This window comes from Danio rerio, chromosome 3 (genome assembly GCF_049306965.1).
Source record: "Danio rerio strain Tuebingen ecotype United States chromosome 3, GRCz12tu, whole genome shotgun sequence".
NCBI classification, from domain to species: Eukaryota; Metazoa; Chordata; class Actinopteri; order Cypriniformes; family Danionidae; genus Danio; species Danio rerio.
In genome coordinates, this window is record NC_133178.1 from 31,988,189 (window position 1) to 32,012,809 (window position 24,621).

The 24,621-nt window shown below is 35.0% G+C and overlaps 1 protein-coding gene across 2 annotated transcripts in view; it reads right to left on the reverse strand.

Moving 5' to 3' along the window:
• The window catches only part of rarab (retinoic acid receptor, alpha b), a 214,704-nt gene that overhangs the window by 115,662 nt on the left and 74,421 nt on the right, over positions 1-24,621 (reverse strand). The window lies entirely within an intron of this gene.

The window sequence follows — 24,621 nt, forward strand, 5'->3', positions numbered from 1 at the left end:
GGAGCATATCTTATCTATCCAACCTTCTACATGTCTTGTGTATCACTACTTGTAAGAAAAAAGGGTTTTTCTTTGCCTACTGTAACATAAGATTATCCGTCCCATATATAATGGATGCAGTTTTAATGAGGGCTGAATGACAAAACTGCAATTAGACAGAATATGAGATGGTAAAAAATTTACAAAGCATTTAAGTATGCATAACATGGGCTTATTCTTGTTTAATCTGTAGTTGTTGTCGATCACCCAACTTTTACTTAAGTTAAGAATTTTTCACTTCATGTTTCATGTTGTACATGAATTATGCACTTGCCCTGTCAATTTTTTTACCAGCTGCAAATAATAAATATAAAGTAAAATAAAAATTTATATCATTTAGAATTCCAATAAACTGTTCAATTCTTCATTTAAATTCAAATTCAATTTTATTATGACAGAAGAATCTACACTAAAAATATATATATTTGTCGGATTTACAACTTTTTAAAGGTAAGTGGTTGTAAACAATTTATATTGTCTGAATTTAAACAAACAGATTAAATTTAGTAATGTTTAAATTAATTTGTTTGTTTAAAAACAGCTTATATAAATTGTTTGCGACAATTTGCAATGAACTATTTTTTTAGTGTACTTGCCTCGCTTTTGTAAAGTTTAACAGTGTGTCTTTTGTAATTGATGAATGTTAATGACTGCTGTCACTTTAAGAAATGTCTTCCTTATCCGTTTACTTTCATTTGGTTAAATATGGGTATTGTGTTTAAAAGATTATTATTTTGATGTTATTAGACATATATTTACCCTATTCACTGAAGCGCAAGATCATGTGGAGAACTCAGCATGTGTGCATTGAGAGGGAAACAGATGCAAAAACAACATGCATGTATAAAGTTCTTTACTCTGTCTTGCATTTTAAGTTTATATTAATAAAACCTGAAACATCACTTCGCTGTAAACTGAGTGGCTGAAAACTCAACTGTGTTATCCTAAAACACAGCAGAATAATCCTGCACAAAAGCGATAAATAATCGTTGTAAGAATTTTAGTATCAATACATAATGAAATACTCAAATCCTTAACAAAACTAGCTTGAAGAATCAGGAAATTTAGTTTATCTGTAATCAGCATCTCAAAATTTCTTTTACAGTTTCTTAACCATGCTATAGCATCCGTCTATCTTTACTTTTCAGGTTCAATTGAATTACTGTATCTCACATCTTTCCTCACGACTCTGCGCATCTATTTTTCGACCTTCTACACAGATATGAAAAACCGCACAAATAAATCTAATTCAAATATCGTCCCGCATGGAATATGGATCATGAATCTCCCCAAAGGCACGCAGAGCATCATGGGGGAAGCGCTCGAGATAGAGCTCGAAGCAAAAATGAGAAAATGTAAGAGAAAAGTAGAAAAAAAAGAAGGCAGCAAGAGGGAGAGATCAAAGCTGAAAAAGAGCAAGTGAAGACACCTTATTGTGCTGCACACGGCTCTCGAATCTCACTCATACATTATTAAACGGCCTACTAAGTAGGTTAAACCCCACTGGTCCCCTTTACATAGCAATGAACTCACTAATTCAAACTAATTCAATGCCAGAGAGTGTGTGAGAATGTGTGATAAAGAGAGATTAGCGGACTCATGTATTTGTATGAAAGAGAGAGAGAATGACAGAGTTTTGGGTGAAATGCTTTGGTAAGGTGGTTAAATCGGTTTTAATCATAACCTCAAAGGATGGTATTAGATTTATGACAAGTAATAAGTCAATTTATGTTTTTAGTCCATGTCAAGCTAATATGCTCGTGTTCTATAAAACATTAACAAATATGAAGTGAATTTACATTACAGTTCATGTATGTTAGCTGTGAGGCTAATCTATGATGTAGTATTTGTCTAATCTAAAGCTTAGCAAGAAATTATGTGAAGTAAACTTAGCTCTATGTCTGTAAGCTTTTGGGCTAATATATATGCTAGCATACTCCTAAACGATTGCAGATTAACTAAGAAGTACAGTGAATTTAGGTTTCATTCCATGTCTGTTAGCTCAGAAGCTAACATGTTAGTGTTCTCTGAAAAGATAAACAGATATGATAAGAATGTACTTTTCAGGTCATATTTGTTAGCTTCAAGGCTAATGCTAAATTTTGGCTGGTTTAACATATAGTTCTTAGTGATCATGAGCTGGTTTACGCTGGTTCTTTGCTGGTCATGTGCTTAAGACCAGCACATAACCTGTTAGAACATGTTTTCTCCCTAGAGTTAGCAGATATAATATGATTTGAATATGTTATCGTCTGTTAGCTTTGCTAATCCACATATTTTTAGTGTTTTCCAGAAAATTTGCAGATACAGTATGAAGTAAATTTAGGTTTCAATCTAGATGTGCTCACTTACGCTAATCTAGATGCTATCTCTCCTTAAGTTAGTGAGAACCTTTAACATAAACAGTAGCAAGAAACCCTACTAATGCTAAACATCTAAACAATAGTGCTGTATGTTATTACATCCCAATTAAACTTCATGTCTCATGAGAAAAAAACATCAGCACAGCTTATATAAAAAACAAAACAAAACAAAAATGAAAAATGAAACTACATTTGCATACCCACTACGCATCAGGAAAACGATACAAGCACTCGGGTATTTAAAAAAAAACATGCAAAACACACACACACCACATACAATAACACAGCTAGAATCAAAACACTCGTCAGCTGAGATGCTGGCACAATGTGTTTATGTTCTCTATAGTGTATAAAACACACACACACATGCACGCACGCACATATAAATAAAGCAACAATGGAAGTAAGTGTGGGTGAAGGCACTCTAGTTCCCATGCAAGTCATACACGCAAGACTTAAAGGTGATTCACAGCTCAGCAAAACACTGACAAACACACACTCAGACTGAGAAACTCATGTTTCATATCAAAACATCCCAATGCCCTCTATTTATATACACATACACACATTTCATATACTGCTGAATAACAATTAAACAATGCCTGATGTTTTATTTATATTCCTAGTTTATGCAGAAAACCCAAATAAATCAGCAAGCATCAACAAAGCTTTTTCAGGTTGATATATATATATATATATATATATATATATATATATATATATATATATATATATATATATATATATATATATATATATAAAACTGTCTCACATGTGCATATGAATGGTGTCAGATACTGTGTGACTCACTAGACTGGCAATGGAAGCTTTTATGTGACCAATGTGATTTTATCAGGGATGACTGAATGAACAAACCTAAACATCTTACTCAGAACTGTACCATTACTAATTAGTCCTTCACACGCAATTCGATTTTCAAAAAAGGATCATTTAACATTTAAATTAATCCAATAATAAACATTTAAAGGTTCAAGACACCCTTAAATATTTTTTGAAGTTTTAACAGATTTGTGTGTGTTGAGCATCATTTAAGACAATGTTAGCACCTGTCAGCTTTAATTGTGGGGAAAACTGTATCATTTTGAGCTTTTGTCCGCTAATTTTCGGGTTTAAAATAATTTTTGGGGCAGAATTAAAATCAGTGACAGAGCGCGAATCTGCAAATGGAGTATTGACGCATCGGTTTCTCATTATTATTCATAGCGAAGATTCATTTCTTATCCTCTGAGAAGACCTTGCTTCTTGATTATTCATGAGAGAACGTGCTTTCCGAAGTTAAGGCAGACCTGCCAAGCTGTGAGACCCAATAATTAGGTGAAACCATGCACAGCATGGGTCATATGTGTTTGTTTTCATAATCTGCGGGGTTTGTTGTATGTTTTTACCCCGCAATGCTGTCAGGGCCGATACAGCAAAGCTGTTGGTTAACAGCAAGCATTTTTTTCGGCAGAGCTTTACAAGACTTGGAGAATGGCGAACTTTTGTCTTTTATCTGTAGAGTTTGTTACCATTCAGACACATCGCCTATATCCATGTTGCTGTGTTCACCTATGTTCAAAATCCTCTAGATTACCAGCAATGTTAAGGGTTGGAATAGACAGGGCAAGAGAACTGCTGCATTGCTGTCCACTGTCTCTGCATTCAGACCCAGGCGTTCAGGAGGAGAGAAGTCCTCCTCAAGAATGCTATTCTGTATTGCAGTATTCGTCTAATCTAAAGCTGAGCGGAAATTATATGAAGTAAACTTAGCTTTTAGTCTATGTCTGTTAGCTTTTAGGCCAATCTATATGCTAGCGTACTCCTAAAAGATTGCAGATTAATTATGAAGTACAGTAAATTTAGGTTTCAGTACATGTATGTTAGCTCAGAAGCTAGCATGCTAATATTCTTTGAAAAGATAAACAGATATGATATAAATGTACTTTTCAGTCCATATTTGTTAGCTTCAAGGCTAATGCTGAATGGTGGCTTGTTCTTGCCAAACATGAGCTGGTTTAAGCTGGTTCTTTGTTGGTCATGTGCTTAAGACCAGCACATAACCAGTTAGAACAGGTTTTCACTGTGTCAGCATTCAGACCCAGGGATTGAGGGGAAGAAAAGTCCTCCTCACTTATAGTGTTTATACTAACATGATTATCTTTATAATGATATAACAAATTGTGGTTATGTAAAATTACGAATAAAAAATGTAGCAGGACTTTAATTTACTTATTGTTTATTTCTTTATATTTAAAGTTTGAACTATAAAATCATGGGTCACGGTTTGTGTCTCAGTTGTTGCTCCCCATTTTTCCCCTGCTCTGCCATCCATGCCCACTCCTCCCTCTGCCCACAGAGCTCCACGCCCATCTCAGCACATTTTCTGAAAAAATTAGACTTAAACCAAAAGAGGGGGGTTTCATGGCCCTTTTATATATATATATATATATATATATATATATATATATATATATATATATATATATATATATATATATATATATATATATATATATATATATATATATATATATATATACGCACATTTATTTATATACATATATGGAGTAAATTTAACAAATGAATCCATGTCCACTTTAATCTACTTTAAGGTGCCAAATAATCTTGTGAGTTTTTATTCTAAAATGATGTTTTAGAATGGAAAATCTAATAGTCCTGGGACTTTGATTGCATTTCAGTAAAACAATCTCCATCTACACTATACAGCCTACAGTAATGAGCATGATACGCGACCATTCAAGCTCACTGGCTATGCGTATATTTTGCCAGCAACTGTAGTTGCAGTGTACTGCTTGTGTAATGGTCATATGAGAAGGGCTTGATGAATTAGGGAATGATACGCAATAGTCCAGAAGACCAGCCAGAGAGATTGTGGAAAGCTACGCCTCTGTTTTCAAAAGTATGCCTTTCAGTTAGTCCATACTGTAACTGAACACCAGGTTTTTTTCTTTAGCATTGTTAAAACACCCTGTTTTTTATGGGTAGAAAAAGCCAGAGTAGTGCGGACAACCAGGCAATGAAGATGCATTAGCATAAACAAGGCTAATCTATATGCTAGTGTTCTCATAAAGGTTAAATATAATATGAAGTAAATGTGGGTTTATGTTGCGACTAATCTGTATGCTGGTGTTGAATATGCTTTCTGACATACACAAATAATCTATTTCATGAGCACAGACATTTACTATTTAATACTATTTGCAATGGATTTTTTCCCATGTAAATTAGCTTTGTTTTATAAACATTTTAATTATAAATTTTTTGCATTTTATTAACATTAAAATAAAAAAAAACAATTGAAATGTTTTAAGGCCAATTTGCTAATTTATATCTGCTGAATTTAATGAATGTTTCATAAGAAATCTCGTTCACGGAAATGAGAAAATATTAACATTTCTAAATATGGACAGACCAAGCAGGCACAGATTTATGCGTAGCCATCATTCATTCAGCACATGTACTCTTCAGAAACGTGCCTTCACAATCTCACATTATAAAAGTTTTAGTGCTTGCCTTAACCAGCACTCATAGGGATTCTCATGCAATACTATCTGTGTGTTGAGTGTTTTACTCTATTTAACTGATGAAAAGCACACATTTATGGAAATTTAAGTGTTTTAAAACTTGTAATTTGGTTGTCTGTTAAACCAGAGACACGTTTTGATGACAACATAAGACAAAAATGACATGTCTTGAGGCGATGATGAGAATACAGAGGCCGAGTTTGTGTGTGAGAGAACAGAAGATCTGGCAGACTAAAGGAAATGTGCAATAACAAAAGGTCAAGGTTTGTGACCTCAGATTCAGCAACCTTGACCTTTGCTATTTCAGCATAACTGGGAGAGACATGTGGACCTACTTTGGGATTGCGCGCACGCACATACACACACACACACACTTCTCAGTGTTTCCTTTTCACTTTCAGTAGTAGCCCGTGGCACTGCTCCATGTCTCACACATTTGCACTAATGAATGACTTAAATGTCAGAAGCAGTAAAACCGCAGCACTGGTACAGACTGCAACTGTCAACAGTATTTATGGTACAGTTTCATGCCAAACTATAACTCTGCAACCAAATTATCCATCAAAAATACATTTACTGTTCAAAGAGACGCAGAGCTGGAAATAGTTAGCAACTTATTTCAAGTTTCACTTACAAACATGTCAGAAACTGTCTATTATTTAAAGCGTTTCTGAACATAAAACACTGGTACACTCAAGATTATTATGTAACAGTACTATTGCAGAACATTATTACAACTCTTTAGTGAATCTTTATTTTGCAGTGTTCTTGTTTCAAACTTTCACTATAGTAAGAATAGTAAACTGAACTTAATTACATTCAATTACTATAAGTCAAACACTACTCCTGCTAAAATTCATTTATTCATTCATTTTCCTTAAGCTTAGTCCATTATTTATCAGGGTTCACCACAGTGGAATGAACCACCAACTATTCTAACATATATATATATATATATATATATATATATATATATATATATATATATATTTATATATATATACATATATATATATATATATATATATATATATATATATATATATATATATATATATATATATATATATATATATATATATATATATATTTATATATATATATATATATATATATATWTWTATATATATATATATATATATATATATATATATATATATATATATATATATATATATATATATATTTATATATATATATATATATATATTTTTATATATAGTATAAAATATGCATCTCGTCTACCAGGGGTTCCTGGCCAATATCACAGCACAAAAATTTTCAGATACAATATTAGTCACACATAAAATATCACATATTAAAATTTGCACAAAACAATCACATGATTCTTCCAGGTAAGACTTCAAAAGATTTATAGAAATATTTAGGGATGGAATTGTTTCTAACATGATAACTCTGCATTTCATTCCATACTAAAGGGCCAAAGGAGAAAGACACTGTTTTACCAAACTCTGTACACACTCACAGTTAAATGTAATTTATAAGAATTTAATGTACTACAAATACTAGTATAAAATAATAAACGTTTACAAGTACAAGATGGCAATGTACCCAATAATACCCTAGTGGTGAATAAAAGCATATGCATTTTTCTCCTTTGGGGCAGAGAAAACCATCCAACCATTTTGTACATAGTATTAAAATTGTATTTTAGCATGATATATATTGTCTAACTTTTTAAAATACTGACAGGTTTGCATATAAACTACATCTCTATAATCTCTCACTGAAAGGATACAGCTTTGGATTTTTAAATTTTCTTTTTGCTTCGAAAGGAAGGCACTTCTTAATATGAAAAAGAAAAGCCAATTTAGGCATGAGCTTCTTTACGAGATTTTCAATCACCCAACTGTTTATCCAGCCATTAGCCCAAATATTTATAACAGTTTACACTTTTACGCAGCGGATGCCCTTCCAGCCATAACCCATACACTCTTGCATTCACAAACACATTCATACCCTACGGCCAATTTAGTTTATTTAATTCACCTAAAGCGCAAGTCTTTGGACTTGTGGGGGAAACCAGAGCACCCAGAGGAAACCCACACAAACTCCACACAGTAATGCCAGCTGGCCCAGCTCGGATTCAAACCAGCGACCTTCTTACTATGAGGCGACAGTGCTATCTACTGAGCCACCATGCCACCTCCTGCAAAAAATAACAAAGTAAATTTAAATGATTAAAAACAATTTCATATTGTTTGATTATCAGAAAGTGATTTAAAATAGAAATAATTTGTAAATGTCATTGCTGACATTCTGTGGCTAAATAAAAACTAAAACTTTTGAATGTAACAGTTTCTTGTCGGCTTAGTCCCTTTATTAATCCGGGGTCGCCACAGCGGAATGAACCGCCAACTTATCCAGCAAGTTTTTACGCAGCGGATGCCCTTCCAGCCGCAACCCATCTCTGGGAAACATCCACACACACATTCACACACTACAGACAATTTAGCCTACCCAATTCACCTGTACCAAATGTCTTTGGACTGTGGGGGAAACTGGAGCACCCGGAAGAAACCCACGCAAAGGCAGGGAGAACATGCAAACTCCACACAGAAACGCCAACTGAGCCAAGGTTCGAACCAGCGACCTTTTTGCTACGAGGCGACAGCACTACCTACTGCACCAATCCCTCGCCTTCAGTCATATTATTATTATAAAACGTATTTACCTTATCTTGTTCAATAGGTTATCCTTGTCATAACTTAATGCTAATGTAAATTTAACACTAATATCAGAACTTTTAGAAAAAGAAAAAGTACTAATTTGTTTAGCTAGCTTTAATACTTATCCTGCAATATTACATTGTCACAACATAATCACTGACCAAAAATAACAGACAAAAAAAAGCATTACAAAATGACATACTACTGGCCGGTTACTTTTTTGCTACAAACAAACCAAAACCACTGGGGAAGAACCCGCCCTTGAACAAATACTCCTTAATCGGACCAACATCCACTACGCACACACATACTATCAGCCAAACTCTACAGTCAGACACAAAACTATGTGTGAGAGAAGGAATATTAGTAAAGTAAAGTGGCACTCCTTCCATGAGAAAACTCCTCTGTGGACGCTTAAGTGTGCAGTGAGAAACGCCAGGCCAAAAGCCCTTGGAAAGAGACCACACATTAAAGGAGAGTAAAAGTAAGAGCATCTGGCAACTTTTCAAGAAGAATGAGCAGGGTGTGTAAAAACATACTGCAAGACAAGTAGAGGTGGAAGAAAATAAAAGGAACTGGCAACCATCCTGATAAGTTTTAAAGGAACAGTTCACTTTTTCCCTGTTGAGCACACAGTATGAGCATTGCTAGGCCAAATTATGCAAAAAATTAAGCTGATCAGATCACTATTCTTCAATCCACATCACCATGTGCACAACGAACAGACTCAAATGATAGAAAAGATAATATTTTTATTAATTTTATTAATCTTTGTTTTTAGTCATATAATAAATACAGTTTAATGCTATGGAGAGCAATTTTCCTGTTGTACATTTTTCAGTGTTCACCTGTCATCACACTACAGCTGTTTCCTCCAAGCAAAATGTAGCCCATACATATTTTATAGAAAATGTAACTTTCAAAATAAAACGTATTACAGTGTGTATGGATTTAACTATGATACGGTCATGCACAATAATGACCAAAGAAAGTGACAGACAGCACTTAGGCTCCGCAAGCCATAATCCAACTTAAATAATTAGCAAATTAGTTTCTACCTTTTATTATGGTCATAAACATACAGGAATTTTACTGTATATGTTTTTTTGTAACTAGTAAAGCAAATTAATTGTAAATCTACTTGTATATAACATACTTTTACTTCTTACTTGTATAGTCAACAAGACACATATTGCATTTAAACCACATACACTGGAAAAAATGCAGGGTTTCACATAATTCCTTCATGATGTCCCAACACAATTCGATTAGTCAACCTAATAGTTTTTACAAATTTAAGTGGATTCAACATAAAACAATTAGTTTGTCCACAAAACAACTTAAAAATTGTGTTGTTTTAATTCATTTTAAACAAATAGTTTGAACAAGCAAGAAAAGTAAAAAAAATTTAATGCCCTCCAAAATGTTTTGCTTTTTTAAAACTACTTATTTAAAATTCTTAATTTTTTTTGGACAACTTAATTGTTTTAAGTTCAGACCACTTAATCATTAATTGTGTTGTAACTTAGTAACCTAATGGATGTTGGGACAGCATGAATGAATTATGTGAAATCCTGCATTTTTTTTTACAGTGTATTAGTCAAATATTTTATAATAGATTTATTATTATTATTATTAATATTAATAATAATAATAATAATAATAAGTTATTATTATTATTATTATTGTTTTTTATTATTATTATTGTTATTATTATTATGTAATGATACTCTCATTGGGCTTTTAATTGTTTCTGGTTAAAAACAAAGGAAAATATTTGGTAGAATGTTGGCAAGTAGGCATGGGCCGGTACAAGTTTCTAACAGTATGATAACCTTGAAAAAAAATTAAGGTTTCACGGTATTGTGATTACTGTTCTAATATATATTCTTTTTAAATGTCAGGGTACAAAACAAGAACTTTTTTCTTCACTTTGAACAAGTTGGCTGCATCTGAAATTGCATGCTTCCATACTATATAGTACATTACAAAAAGTATACGAGCCGAGCAGTATGTCCGAATTCATAGAATTTGAAAAACTGTCAGCTTAACGTCTTATCCGTAAAACGGAAGTGTGCATACGATGGATGCTATGCTATCCCATGATGCTCCGTGAGAGAATTATTGAATGGGAGTGAAGCGTTACCAACATTCGTTAAATGTACATTATTTATTGCTATAACACATTACAACAACAGTAGTTGACGATTGTGTTGCACACACAAAATTCTAAAATTAAAATTAAATAATAACAATTATACAGTGTCTTCTTTTACTGTCCAGCAGAAGAAAGAAAGTTAAACAGGTTTGGAACAAATGAAGGGAGGGTAAATGATGACATTTTTGAGAAAACCATCCATTTAAGGAGTAAATGCTCAGGCTAAATAAGTAAAGTGACTCCTGACCGCTGTCTAGACCACAAAGAGAGGGGGGTTTTGGATGGCGTCCCCAAGGGCTTCCTGGACTTGGACTGCTGGACACATTGATTAGCATTTGTTCAAGGCCAGAGGTCAATACATTGTACTTGGCATGGCTGTGTCTACAACAACCACTCTCAAATAACACACACACACACACACACACACAAAGAGAAAGAGGGAGGAAAAAAAAGGTAAAACCCAATTTCCTCTCCGAAATGGAAGGTTGTTTTTTGCTTCAGTGTCTTTTTGTTAAAGATGTCTCTGTTCATTAGCATTAGCCATTAGAGAGCCATGAGAGAGAAAGAGAGAGAGAGAGATGATGAAAGTCCACAGGCCAGTAATGGGCTCTATTTCCCCTTCCCCTCGTCCATTAAGACAGCCAAATGAAATGAAGGGAAATGAATTGAGACTGCAGACATGTGGTAAAGGAGACAAGTGGGAGAGAGAGAGGGTTCGAGAGCGAGAGAGGAGAGGCAGTTTCAAAGGTCGTTACTATAGGTATGAGATGAGCAGAGGTAATAAATCGAGTCGCTAAACGAGGACTATCACCTTTATGAGGGAGAGAGAGCTAAATGCATGTGTACGTCACGCATATGGAGCGCACCGAGGGAGCATTTCAATTAGACAGCGAGAAAGGCTTGATCTATAGATGCACACGACCATTGTTCACTCGCTGCGTTTTCAGGCTGCATGCTAAGAATAGGCTTGTCTTTATGAAAATGCAACTATGGCTTTGTACTCTGAAGATAATTAAGAGATGCACAGGTAACAAAATCTGGCCAGAAGGGTTGGTTAACTGATAGCTGACAAACAGGAGTTGTTCAAACTGTACAGTAATATTTTTTTGAATAAATAAATAAATAAATAAAATAAATAAATAATAATAATAATAAAAAGAAATGACACCTTATATAAAAACAAGATGGAATAACTATGATTTTCAAATCACAACTAATGAAATTGTTATTTTAATAATTGTTATTCTCACTAATTATCGTTTTCTGTAGGAAAAATATTCTAAAAGACAGTTTTATTGAAAAATGTCTCTAAATAGGGCTCTTATTTTTTTCGTAGATGTGTATGTACACATTTATATTATGCAATACTATGCAAACATACATAATAAAAAAATAATAACAACATTAAATTCATTAAAAAAATTAAAGACAGAATTAAATAACTGTTAAAAATGTAACATGGTTTCCACTAAATTCATTCTTCAATGTGAGCGCCACACCAAAATTAATTCCCGCCATGGCTTCATTACAGCTTCTCATTCAAAACCTTCAGTTGTTGCTGTTTATTTTTCATATAGTGAGTTATAATCACACCAAAACGTATTAAAATGTAAATGAATTATAACAGAGTGAACATTTCTGTAATCGTAGTAGTGCTGTGCGTTATTTATTTAACCCTTAAGGTTACACGTTGACTGACTGACTGACTGACTGACAGGGCAGCGTGATGCGTGAGGCCAGCAACCATAACATAGCTTTCAGTTAAGATGACACAGTGTTCATAATTATACTTTATTCATTTTAAGGTCTAAGATTCTGCATACAATTTGTTTATCTTGATGGAGTTTATGGCCGTTTCACTTTACTTCAGGATGCATCAATGCTATTCTATAGGTTTAGAGGAGACATTCATAAATATTCCCAGCAAATCTAATAAACGTTGGAGACATACTCACATATATATATGAAGTTGATGTCAGAATTATTCACCCCCCTGTTTATTCTTTTCCACAATTTCAGTTTAACGAAGAGAAGATTTTTTTTCTTCACCACATTTTTAAACATAATAGTTTTAATAACTCATTTCTAATAACGGATTTGTTTTATCTTTGCCATGATAACAGTAAATATTATTTGACTAGATATTTTAAAGTGACATTTAAAAGCTTACCTAGGTTAATTAGAGTAACTAGACAGGTTAGGATAGTTAGGCAAGTCAATAAAACGATGGTTTATTCTGTAGACTATCGAAAAAAAAAAATTTAATGGGCTGATGATTTTGCCCTTAAAATGGTGTTTAAAAAATTTAAAACTGCTTTTATTTAAGCCAAAATAAAACAAATAAGACTTTCTCCAAAAGAAAAAATATTATCAGAAATACTATGAAAATTTCCTTGCTCTGTAAACATAATTTGGAAAATAAATAAAGAGGGGCCAATAATTCAGACTTTAATTCAGACACACACAGACACACAGACACACAGACACACAGACACACACACACACACACACACACACACACACACACACACACACACACACACACACACACACACACACACACACACACACACACACACACACACACACACACACACAAACACACATGTGGTGTTTTCACAGGCCATGTTTAAATGATAAAATGTTTCAGAAAATACATTTATGAGAAGATGACAAAGTAAACCCTTCACAGGTACCACGGAGATGAGATAGTGGAGCAGCATGTCATTCAAGTGGCACTCAAGGATGGACCTTCTTTTCATGAATGATGTGTGTACGTGTACGTACACATACACGCACACGTGGTATTTGAGAAAAGGTTACGGGCTGGACGGAGCTTGTGTGCTCTGTCTATGGGTGGTCAGTAAGATTAATAGCATCCATCAAAGATAAGAATGTGTTCCAAATTCCAAAGCTCCTGCTGTTTATGGTACATATTTACCAGATGAAGGAAGATCTATACATAAAAACAAATCCTATAACCAAGACACAAAAGCAGAACTAATACAACCGATACTACATCTCTCTTTAATATGACACCTACATTGTTTTTCTTGCTTCTTTCGGGGGGGGGGTATAGGAGTCCATTATATAACACACACAGACGTGACTGATTAGGCAGGACAGAAACATGCTAAGCATACAAAGTAAACAAATGTCCACTTTTTTTGGAAAAGTGATAATAAAACACGCATGTTAATGTCAGATAGAGACATTACAATAATTAGTGTTAGATTGTCTACATGAATCAAAGTAAAAACTGCTACAATACATGCTTTTCTCTATGATTGTATTGAGTCTAATTTTGTGTGATCTCCCTCTGTTTCCCAGAAGCCCTAGGTTGCCCTCTGGTTACCAGGTGATCTTGTTTTTAAAGGTCTTTCCATCTGAGTCCACCGAGAGCACGGTGTTGACATCTCTCTTTTGCCTTTCCTTCTTTCTTACAAAGTCAGCCATGGCACACATAATCCCATTACTGCGGAGCTTTGAAAGAGGGCACAGAAAATGGGAGAAAGAGAGACGAGCTACGTGAACAACTCTTATTGCACACAGTATGAGGAATAATCTGAATTCTTGATCTCATGTCCTAACTGCACACAGTGATTCTAACCTTGCTTCTCTTTTTCCCTACTTTGCAGACAGTTTTTAATGTAAAATTGATAGATTGAAGCACAGAAGCGCCTCTATCTGGACGTACAGAGCATGCTGGATGATATGGGAGTCTTTACTGTTTACTGTAAACTGACTTTGCACAGAGGTTAAATATGTTAGTATGCATTGATTTGATTTGTTTCATCCAAATGTTGATATTCTGTCTTTGTTTACATCATCATTTATCATTCAAATGCCTTTTTAATTTCTGCAGAAGATCTTGATCAGAACGTTAAAATCAGTCACAATATAATGTTTTCTTATTTAAAATGTTTTTATTGTTATATTATATTACAGCTCTGTTTGAAGACTAACATTTAAAGGAATAGTTCTCACTATAATTTTGCTTACTTACAGTTCAGAGGTTGTAAACATTCATGACTTTCTTTCTTTCTCTTTCTTTCTTTCTTTCTTTCTTTCCTTCTTTCGAACTCGAAATTAGATATTCTGAATATTTTCCAACATTCTCCAGTACATCTTTGAATTCAACAAAAGAAAGAAAGTCAAACCAGTTTAGAACAACTGGAGGAGTAAATGATGACAGAATTCATTTTCTGACAAACTATGCTTTAGCTCATTTATCCGAAAGTTTATCGCAGCTTTTGAGTATAATTTACATTTGTGTATGTTAAATTCAAACTGTTTAGGCTTTTGAAAACAGTTTCTTAAGCTCAAATGCTGCATTTACTGTAAAATTGTAACCCTGTAAAAAATAACACCTTAAAATAAAATAACATTTTTCTTTTAATCTTGAAGTGATTTAAATATATATCTGACTGTGTGAAGGCAGAGGTTTTGGCAGTCATTCCGAATTTGTAATGAAGATGAGGTGGTTTCTTCAATCAAAATAGATTTGAGGGCTGAATGTATCTGCTTTATTTTAGGTTCAGTGAAGGCGGGCCACTTTTGTATACAGTGTACACAGAATTCTAGCACAAGGGTTAATGATAAAAATATTTTGTAGCGTAAAGACTTTAGCGTCTCTCAGTAAACCATCCAATTATTAAGCCATAACATTTCTAAAAATAACAGTTCAGTTTAGGGTTGGGCAGTTTTTCAGTTACTTTCCCTACCATGTGTGAAGTCACGTGACCCAGCTCTATTAGCCACACTTTGCAGCCACATCTGATCACTGGTCAATTAGGATGATGAACTCATTTTTGAGCTTTACTTTGCACTGCATTGATGATGATTAGATGCTGGCCAGAGATGCCTTGAGACGGCATATTTTCCGTTACATTAAAATGATTGTTTACCTTGCAATATTTGTGTATAGAAGATGCAAAAACTGTTTAAAAGTTACAGGATATGCAAGCGTTATTTTATTTAGAAGAGATGTAATGTAATGTAATGTGTATTTATATAGCGCATTTATTGTATATGGCTATACACCCAAAGCGCTTCACAATCATGAGGGGGGGTCTCTCCACACCACCACCAGTGTGCAGCATCCACTTGGATGATGCGACGGCAGCCACAGGACAACGGCACCAGTGCGCTCAACACACCAGCTATTGGAGTGGAGAGACAGTGATAGAGCCAATTCGGTGGAAGGGGATGATTGGGAGGCCATGATCGTAAGACACCGGGGTTACACCCCTGCTCTTTCACGAGAAGTGCCATGGAGAGTCAGGACCTCGGTTTAACGTCTCATCCGAAAGACAGCGCCCACTGACAGTGTAGTGTACCCTTTACTTTTACTGGGGCATTAGGACTCACACAGACCACAGGTTGAGTGCCCCCTGCTGGCCACACTAACACCACTTCCAACAGCAACCTAGTGTTCCCTACTGGTCTCCCATCCAGGTACTGACCAGGCTCAGCCCTTCTTAGCTTCAGTGAGTAACCGGTCTTGGGCTGCAGGGTGACATGGCTGTGGCTGAGATGCTGATTATTTTCTGCTTTTAATAAAAAAATTATTTGTTTCCAAAAGTGCAAGTGATATTTATTTGTTAGTTGGTTTTAGGCAATGTGCGCTTTAATTTCAGTTGTTCAACGTCGATGTTCAATAAATAATCATAGATAGTAGGTAATGTGTGTTTCCTTCAATTATTATTTTTAAATCAAGTAATGCACCGTTCATTCAGAAATCACTAACTTGTAATATGTGAGCACATATACTGTACAAAACTTTACGAATTACGAATGTGAAAAATAAATAAATAAATTTAAAAAATTGTTCATTAATGGATGGGTTAATTGAGTGAATATATTTAAATAATCAAGATTTTGGTTTTAAGCCAAATCTCCCAGCCCTTAATTCAGACTGTTTCTCACCAAACGCTCAAAAAAGCTATATTTGCGTCATTTTGTTTGTGCGCGACACCTTGTTCATTATTTCTTTTCAATATACTCTATACATACAATATAATATACTTTGCCAAACAGAATTGGAATGACACGAGGAAGAACATTAGCTAAATTTCCAATTTTGGCTTCAACGCCATTAACTCACATATATTGATTAAATCTCAACCCATGGAAACACTCTTCTGTTAGAAACAGCCTACAGAATCATACATAGAAATGAAACAGAAAAAAGAAAGACAAGATATAGAAGCTTCTCAGCTTCTCAGTGGCAGAAAAGCCACCGTGAAAAAGATAAGAGCTTTGACAGCCTGCGAGAGAAATGAGGACGACGGCCAGAGAGAAAGTGAGCAGAGAAAAGACGCACTGTAAGGAATACGGGTGTCTTCTGGAGGAGGGTGATGGGCACATGCAAATAGCATTTACCCCTACCGACCGATATTGGATTCTGGGAAACCCATCTGTTACGTGGCGCCCACACCAGAGAATAATATGAGGAAGACGACGCTGGGGGGTTGAAGGGGGGGGGGGGGGATGATAGATCGCAGTCTGAGTTTTAATCAGCGCTGCGCCTCTAGCACTTTCTGCCCGCCGCACTGAGGCTTATCCGCCAAGCGGCTCACATGACCCCAAACTGAGGAGAGAGGAACTCTTTCCCCCTGGTGCATACCTTACCACCATCCTCCCTTCAACACGGAGAAAAAGAGAGAGGAATATCTGCTCACACCATCTCGCTGAAACCACACGAAAGGCCAGCGGCTTCAGGGACGACGTGCAAGAGTTTCAGCACGGAGGGTCCAACTGTTTCACCTTATCTCAAAATTACACAGGAAACAGACTCTACTGTAACCTTACCAAGAGCCTGAGCGAAAATTCCTCCTTTTATCTGTTTGGAAAAATAAAAGAAGAAGTGAGAACCGAGTCAATACGATTGTCCTGATTAGCCAGCTAATTAAAAACAATTGCAAAGCAGAGATGTGCGGCTGCTTTTGGCACATGAAGCAGCATCGTTTATCACGGCGGCGAGGCCCGATAGCAATGAAAGCCATATCTCTGGGTTAGGTAGATGAAACGGTGGGCTGAGTCTGGCGTAACAAAGGCATATCATTTCACATGACTGATACCGCTATAAGGCTTTAATATGGTTTGGAACGCTTCTGCCTCTAATGATGCTATTACCGGCAATAACCAAACCCCCCTCCGATGGCTTTGGTGAACACAGCATGCCGTCCCATAAACCAAGTCTGCAACTCTTAACCCTTTCGAGGCCTTAAGGAGGTTTTTGGAGGGGAAAGGCGGATGTGGGCCAAAAGATGAAAAGGAATCTTCAAAGCAACTAAAGCAAATTGTGATAAAGATTTAGTGTTTTTAATACAGTGCATTTAAATGTGTCTTGTTTATTTTTATTTTTTTAAAGTATTTTTGTTTCAGAAAGTAATGAAAATTACACATTTTTGTAAGATTTGCAGAAGACACATATTACATTTTGGACTGCACAACATATTGTTTTAGCATTTGCAATTGTCACATCATAGGATCTGCAATTTTGAGTTAGTATAATTCATCATTTGGATGTGTTTTGATGCCTGTGATTGAATAATGATTTTAAAAGCATTCAGGTTTAAAAAAATTTACCATTTGTGAACCTACAATTAATTTTATTGAATTAGTATGATTTTTATCATTCGGTTACTATATTTGAATACTGTTAGACTCAGGAAACGAAATGTCATTTTTTTTCTTGATTGTACATTACAGATAATTATTCTACATTCTAATATTCTACATTATACTCAGAACACAACCAAATACACTAATGAACTGCAAATAGCAGTGTTGGAGGACTCCAAAAGGTTTCTAGATTGTTTGTTAGATTTATGGAGACGCAAATGATAAACATTATTTTATCAATATCTGACTAAACATCTGTATGAAAATCCTCACAACACATGCAAATAAAGAAATGCACTGCAAGTAGCACAGAAAACAACAGAAATGTGCTGGGGGACCCTAAAAAGTTTCTAGATTGTTTGTATGGAGATGCACTGGTACTGCAGAATCATCCCCATCGATTTACCATTATAGATGTTTTTTCCCAGATAGAGATACAAGTCAAATGGTGAAATGTATATTGATATTACAATATATATCACAGAATAAAAAATATTGCAATGTTAGATTTTTCCAGTATCACGCAGCAGTAGTTTGTATTGCAAATTGTTGTCATGCATAATTAGAACAAGCATCCTTTGATGACATTAGAAGCCCCTTATTAAGGATCACAGTGCAGCACAAAATAATTAACTAAAATTGTAATTCTTTACACTTTGTGACTATCGCTCAAACCACTAGGTTTCCCTCAATTGTTAGTTATTTGACAATTTTATATAGTCACTTTTCCACTTTTATTAACATGTTGTTTAATTTGTTTAAATTAATATACTTGCTGTGTTGAATGATGTGTTATTGTGAAATGTGTGTTATTTTCACTCCCTCTCTATTCTTGCAAACTTTCCAGAAAGCAACACTAACTACAGCAAATGAGCTAGTTGTTTTTTACATTTTTAGTTGCAACCAAAAAAAACAAGGGAAGTGCAAAATAAACCCAAAAATCTACTTTAAATGAGCAAAAATGAAGTGTCAAACAATACATTGGACTATCTAGATAACTGGATAAAAATGAGCTGGAAAGAAGTTTAAAAAAAAATAATGCTGTGACATATTTCTGATAATAGCCACTAGTCAAATAGACAAAAATATTGATCTGCAGGAAAAGTTTGTAATTTTTATATATGTAGTAAATTACCACCAGCTATTCTGAATGTTAATTTCAAAAACATGTAACTGTACTTAAAAAGTAATTGTTTTAGAGTATTATTTAATTTCTGTGTCCGAATGCTGCTTGACTCTAAACCATTAAGCGCTGTTATAATTATTGTAGTTATCCTGTATTGTAATTATTCTTGCTTGCCGTTTGTTTATGATTTTTTTTATACACGATTTACACCCTTACAAAATCAACCCAACTAATCTAAATTAAGTTTTTTTTTCCAAAAAGAGCTGTTCAAGCCAGCTTGTGAAATTGTATTCATATAACAATATATAGCGCAGAAAAACAAATATGGCAATGGCAGGTTTTTCCAATATCGTTCAGCACTAGTGTACAGTTTTGAACACACTACACATCTTCCCTGCTCAGCATGAAACCAAAGATCATAAATGACTGGGTATCATCAAGGCCTGAGCAAGTATCAAACCTCCAACTAATGTCGACCACAATCACAACACGATAAACCCGCATATCATCTCTTACAAACCATAAACTCAGTTCCCACAGCGAATAAATTCAACAATCCCTACAAATCGCAAGAACACGCATCACAGAGCGGGGCTTTTCTTAATTTATGTCAGCCAGCTGTTACGTGCCAAAACAAGCCTTCATCATACAATCTCTCATTACGACAGCCCGTAGACATCATCGCATTATTCCAGATGAAATCTCGACTGTCTGATAGAGCGATTGCCGGTGTCAGAAACTGAAAACGGCAGCCTGCTTTTTGATTCTGGCTACAAAAAAAAAGATAAAGAGAAAAAGAGTAGAGCAAGCGTGCCTGCCAGTGCCATCATTACCCTTGGCTTCAATTAGCATTAAATGAAAGTAGCTTGATTTGAAGCGGCCAGCAGCAACTTGAGCTTTTACTACAGTATATACACAAATAAGCTACATGCGGAGAGAGATCCACAGATTGTATGCATGAGAGGACACACACTGACAAGACTGAGCAATGTTTTCATGAGCAAATGAGGAGGAAGGTCTTGCTATTCTGCCTGGAATGAAAGAGACAGACAGCGATTCGGTCCTGCAGGCATCGCTCAGAACTTTTTTTCCTGGTAAAAAAGCGACTCGCTTGATTTTTGAGCAGCAACAACAATTACATCCTTTTGCTGCTTCGTGCAGTTTTGGAGTCTGACCCACAAATCCCTCTAACTCGAGCAGCCAGAACCAATCTCCTCTTACGCTTTTTTTTCTTCTTCATATTACTCCTCTCAGCGTGCACGAGATGTCTTTTTCAAGTGCAGCTACTTCAAAGCGAGGACGAGAGTCCCAGTGGGAGCGACTGAGGAGGAAGTAGAGAAGATAACATTGAAGTGTTTGGGGTGATGAGCGCTCGCCAAGTTCCCTCCGCTCATCCACAGGGGAAGCGCTCAAAGAGGAGAAACCACATGTTTTCTTTTCTTTTAAAGGATGTAAACTGCATGCTAATGAGCGCGAGAGACAATAAATAATTTGCCATGTTTTTTAAGGAGCTGACAAGGCATTGTGGGGTCATTATGCTCTGTTTGATGTGAAACGGGTTTGCTTTTTTGTTTTGTTTTGGAGGACTAATTAAATGCCTTGTGAATTGCAGCAGATTGAATTGAGAGAATTATAGGAGTAACTAAAGATAAAAATGTGCTCGTAAATCCTTCTTGGAAGCAGGAATATAGTGAAGTAAAATGTTTTCTCAAAAGTTTACTCAAAAGACACAGATTACTTAAAAATGGCACATTCTATTAGCTAATAATAAATATTGTGAAATAAATGTGCAAATTGAGTATACATTTAGACAATTTAAAAGACTTCTTTTTGCCAAGTTTTAGATATTTTCTCCTAAAAAATGTGATTTGAAGTAGGTGATTAATCAAAATCGATTAGCTTATCGAAAGAGGCTGCGGTATGAAATATATATGTATTATTTTAATTTCCCCATCCCAGAGCAAATGCGAGACTGCGATCTGCATGTGACAGCATTACTTATGAAAGAGTGAGCACACTTCATTCTGCACAATCAGAACTTTTCAATCTGCCTCTTATAATTCATTTTAGTTTGCTGAGTGTTCTGTAGTTTTATAATTATGATTTTTATGTTTTCATAATAATTTTCTACACTATCTCCTTAATTTGAGTTCAACTTCCTTAAAGTAAGGTAAGGTCATTTTATTTGAGCTTACTGCTTCCTCTAGAGAAAGATTTGTGTTTAATTTCTGAATATTCAAAAAACAAATTTGAATAAATGTTGCAGTTAATATCTTTTGATTTCCTTTTTTAACACACTAATCCACAAGTGTAACTATTTTTTTCTTTACAACCAGTTAGCATAAAGAATCCTGGCCTCAATTATTTGTGCTCAAATACAAAATGCGAAAAAATTCAAGGAGTTTTAGACCATTTCAATGATTCTGTAATTTTGAAAAAAAAAAAAAAAAAAAAACATTTTTACTGCAGGGGGTTAAACAACAAACATGCCAAAAGTGGAATCAGGACTGCCAGAACTGCGAGTAACACAGATATTCATCCAGTCAAAAAGCACAGCCTGACCGTCATTGTGATTATGTTTTCCTCGCTATCGTGTTGTTATAAACCTGTAAAACTGCAAAATTAAAAAATATATATTTTTCTTTTGTCAAAACAATGAGATAGCAGACACTAAAACAACATTAAACAGCACCTAATTAAAGAGACACCGCAACTTTTCTTGTTCATATAAGCAAACACGTTGCGGATTTCCTGCAGCACTACAGCAAGCCTATAACAGTAGCTTATATTTAAATAATTTCAGGACTGACTTCATTGGAAATTTTACACATGCCTTTGAGTATCTAGCACCAAATGAATTCAATTCAATTTAAAACATCAATGTTTACAATAACTCAAAACAACTACATATGGCTTATCACCATGGCCCCCAGATTTCTATATGTACATTGTGCAAAGCTGAAGAGCAACCAAAAACCATAAACTGCTGCGAGGTGGCATGAAAGTCAGAAGTTACATGTTTTGATATGAATGCATTAATATGCAAATGTTGTACTTAGTAATACTGATATATGAAATATGTTTATATTTAGAAGCCAATAACTGATATAAGGCAATAAATACAAGAGAGAACAATTGATGTTATTTACAAAACCTGTAGAAAAACAAGGAAACTGCAAGAAAATTTTAAGATCTTATCCATTTAACTGCCAAACGATTGACCATTGTTTTACACACAAAGCATTGTTGGTTTACAAAGACATCAAACATAATCCTGCTGCACTACTACACTTGATTTTGGTTTTATTGTAAAAAATAAATAAATAAATAAATAAGAAAACATGTTAAATGAGAATCTGAAATATTTTATGGCATACTTCAAAAAATTAAGATAATTTAGTATTCAAAATGTTTTATTTTGATTATGTTTTTTAAATAAATTGGTCTTATACTTCATAGTTTTTCTGGTGTTTATAGTATGTGGTCAATTCGGATTTTGTGACAGTATACAATTTTTTTTATGACCTGCTTACATTTATCATCTTTTAAAAGTGACTCGTATCCGATTGTCTGCATTTACACAGCAAGCGGCAAAAGGCGCAATGACCAGGAGAGAAAAAAAAAAAAAGAGCGGGCGCTGACAGACAGCAGATAATAAAAGAGCGCTCTTTTCTCCATTCCTGTATTTATTCTGTTCGCATGGTTTCAATTTTTCATTTTCTTTTTGACAAGTTTTCCTATAGTTTACGACAGAAATGCTCTCATTTGGCCATATTCTTTTTATCTAGGCCTATTTAAACCAGTGGGGATCTTAATGTAGTTTTCATGGCTTGATTTGTGCATGTGATGCAAAGGTATTATTTCATATTTTTTACGTGGTGGATGTGAAAATGCTTAAATACTTGTGCTACATGACAACATAAAAGCGTTTTAGTCCTTGTGTACAATTTGGTCACTTATACCAAAAACAAACGTCCGCTTTTTCCGTACAGCATAAACGTGTTTGGTAACGGTGAAGGCGGGTGTGTTGAGTCTCCAGCAGTTCAGTATGTGTGCACGCTTAGAGATGTGTGTAGGTGCCGAGAATATAATGTCAAGTAGCTGTGTGAACTGTCCTTTTGCAAATGCGGCTAGAAGTCCTACACGATGATAATAGTTTGATTGCGGCGTTAACATTTCTGTACTGCACTTAATGCAGCTTTCTGCACATCTTACTCTGGTGAGAAAAAAAGCGATTATGTCACACCCGCCCTTCCAAACGAGTGACGTGCATCACAGAAGGCAGCCTTAAGCCTGGTTTATACTTTTGCGTCAAGTGATCGGCGTGACCCACGGCGCATACAACACGCATAGCTGTGCATTTATACTTCTGCGCGCTGTTTCGGTTGCTCTGCAATAACACTTCCGAAACGCTAGTTGGTAGTGAGGTGTTTATGTTCCTCTGTGTCGAGCTTCTTCGCTTGCATTTTGTTTGTTCTGAACGCTTCCTTAATGTACAAGTGGTTCAAACTTGCTCATTTTGAGGCAGGAACCGGCGGACGTGCAACAACTTTTTACCTTTATTTTACAGATTTAATCTCACGAGATCTTGTGACATTCTTTTTGCTAAACAGATGATTACATTTTTATTACTTTAAATAAAGTGTGTCTTTATTATTATTATTTTTAAATTTTATAGCAAATTAACTTGAGCACAACAAAAAAGGACATGATCTATGAAATGGAATAACAGTTGTTATCTGTTGTTTGTTGCCAAGCAATTCTGCATATACAATATTTTGTGTTTTAGCCAGTAATTACCCAAAACTGCTGTCTGGCGCTTTGGAAAACATAGCAGTTGGAAAATACACCAGAAGCAAATACATCAAGCATAAACAATGCCATCAAATGTAAAAAATAAAAAAAAAAGTCCATTTAGAAGAATGTTCACTGCTTGTATTCCATCCAAACACAGCTGTGGAAGCTTCAAATATTGGTCTTTTCATTTTGGCAGGGACACATCCCAACTGTCCAGCCCTAAACATACATTCACACTCCACTCATAAGTAGATTTTCAGCAAGACTAGTCTCC